Genomic DNA, 2,891 nt, shown 5'->3' with positions numbered 1-2,891 from the left:
AAACTGTAAACAGTTGGCAACTTAGTATTTGTATTCACAGATGCAATAGATCTCCGTGTAGGTTTGGAGGAAAATAAAATTAAAACACTGAAAAACGCAACGATTTTTGTGACAGTGTTGTCATAATGATCTGTAAATGTGGCGCCAACTTTAATAGCAAAGCTTGCACAAAAGTTTTTAACACCTCTCTCTTTCTCTCTCTCCCTCTCTCTCTCTCTCTCTCTCCCCCTCTCCCCCTCTCTCTCTCTTTCTTTTATTGTTTTTATTGTGTGGTCTCATTAGGGGGACTTCCTGGCAGGGCTGGGAGCTTGTATCGGAGCTGTCCAATCAGTGTATTTACACGGGTTGTTAGCGACAGTTAATGAGGGCTCCTCCCCGGGCCGGTAGAGAAAGGCGCCTCAACATTAAGATTTACCTTGTGTCAACTCGTTACTTCTAATGAACCTCCATGCAAAAGCCTTCTCGTACTCAATGGAGCCGTGCGCCCGGATCTTGTGTGTGAGACCCTGGAAGAGTGGAGCTGCAAGCCGGCCTCCCTCTCCCCCTTTTCTTCCGCTCTCTCAGCGAGAGCTGCTTTTTCTCTGCAGGTCCGGGCTCCATGATGCATGCAAGCAAGCAAGCATGCCTGCGTGTGTGTGTGTGTGTCAAGTGAAGGTGGGTGGTGCATAAAACCTGCACTTGATAGGAATGTGACGTTGGCACAATAACACGTTGTGCTCTAAATTAACACATGTGGGCTTAAGACAATATAGTGAGATGTGTTGAAGATGACAACGTTTCTAAAAGACAGGACAGAGGAGAACGAGCAGGAGGGAGTTTGTGTTGGTGCCCATATCACAAACCTGCTATGTCTTCTATTGTTTGGTGAATGAGGCTTGACATGTCAGCTTATTGCCTCTGCAGAAGTAAGTTCATTTATAATCACCCTCCACCCCCACCAGTGCACCGGGCTCAGCTCGGGCTCTGGCCCCTCCGTCCACCCCTCGTCTGGCCCCCAGTGTGGCTTGTTGAGCCGCATCAGCAACACATCACTGCCCCTCAATTCAGGTACAAACTGGAGGAGTTTGGCGGATCCCTGAAGTGGACTCCCCTCTTACTCTTCTAACCCACAGAGACACCACTTACAAATCAATTAGGCTCGTCTGGTCTCCCCCTCCATGCCAGTCATCATTTCCGAAACAGGTGGCTTCCATCAAATTTTGGGAAGAATTTAAAAGTAAAATCCAACTTACATTTATTATTTAATTTGAACTTGGACCTAGTTATGAATAAGTTTATGCCCCCTGCATGCACCTTATGGCCCTTCTGAATCCACACCACTTTCTCTCTGCCTTCATGAAGTCTTGTGTAGAAGCCGATCATTTGACGTAAAGTAAAAGCGATGAAACGTTACCCCAATTATTTTATTGTCTGACACGCTGTTACACAATATGTTTGCACACGATAATGGGATTTGCTGTAGTTGTAAAACATGTTCACCACCAGGAGAAAAAGTGACCACAAAAAACAGGTTATCGCTCATCCAGCCTCTGAGTTCATACCGGTAACTCCACATCAAATGCGAATTTTCTCATGTCGTCTCTTTCCCCATCAGTCTAACCGTACCGTCTTCTGGTACCTCGTGTTAAAGAGCTGCAGCAATATGACAGGGAGCAAGCAGCGCTGGAGGAGGCTGTGTGTTCACTCTTCCAGGTAGATGAGTTTATTTGGAGAAATAAAGATAATGGGCGCATATACGATGCAGTGCCCCAAGCTTTACATATGATGCTCACCTTCCAGTCCCACATGACTTTGTTGAAGAGCAACACAAGTCCTCCTCCACTTTCTCAGCTCAGCTAGTTTATTTAAAAAACACACTTAAAGAATCATCAGTCATCTGCATGTGTGGGCCTAGCAGTGCACTCAGGACGCCGGATAGCTTACACGATGGACAGATTTATATCAACACAAATGTTGACAGAATTTCTCTTGGAAAATATGTCTGTTTTGGATTTGACTGTCAAGGCTGATTAAGCGGCCCGGCTCTTAATGCAGATAGGAGCTGTGGAGATGGCCCGGTGTCACAGGAGCTAACAGGCCGTAATTACTCTGGCTGACATATCGCTCTCAAAGCTTACTAATGTGGGAGATGTGGATACCAGCATGCATACAGTCGAGGCCGCTCAACTCTTTGGCCACGCAGTCCCTTTTAACCCGGGTTCATATGCTGCTGGGCTGGCCACGTGCTCCACAGCTGACCTTTTACATTTGCGCATTTCAGTAGTGAGCTAGCCTGTTATTTGTGAGCTTGTGATGAGGTACAGCACGTATTAAGGCGGTGTGTGAATGAAAACAGCATGCTGTGATACACAGACCTAAGAAAACATAACAGTAAATCAATGGTGGAAAGCAAGGCAGTACATTTACTTAAGTATTAGTACTTAAAATTGAAATGCTTGTACTTCTAGTCCACTACATTTATATGACAGCTACAGTTACTTTAACACACAGTCATATTTAATACACAAGTATATATGATGCAATATCACAGGGTAAACCATTCAACAGTAAAATGTTATAACGTTAGTCTCACCTTGATCACCGACATTAAACATGCCTCTTGCATGTTAATGCACCATAGTTCATATTTCAATATTATTTCATAAAATAACACACTGAAAAGGCATAATGACTACTTCTGTACTTTATTTACGCACAACTTTGAATGCAATACTTTCCCTTGTAATGGAGTATTTTTGCAATGGGGCATGGCTGTTTACATACGTTAAGTGTCTGAATACTCCTTTCAGCACGCTACATGTATTTAAATATAATATAGATACCATATGGGATATGAGGCTGGCATAAATCTTTAGGGAGACTCCTCGCCATATCAGTAGTGTGAAAATAAG

This window comes from Cottoperca gobio, chromosome 15, assembly GCF_900634415.1.
Source record: "Cottoperca gobio chromosome 15, fCotGob3.1, whole genome shotgun sequence".
In the NCBI taxonomy this organism is placed as follows: domain Eukaryota; kingdom Metazoa; phylum Chordata; class Actinopteri; order Perciformes; family Bovichtidae; genus Cottoperca; species Cottoperca gobio.
This window is presented reverse-complemented; position numbering follows the sequence as displayed.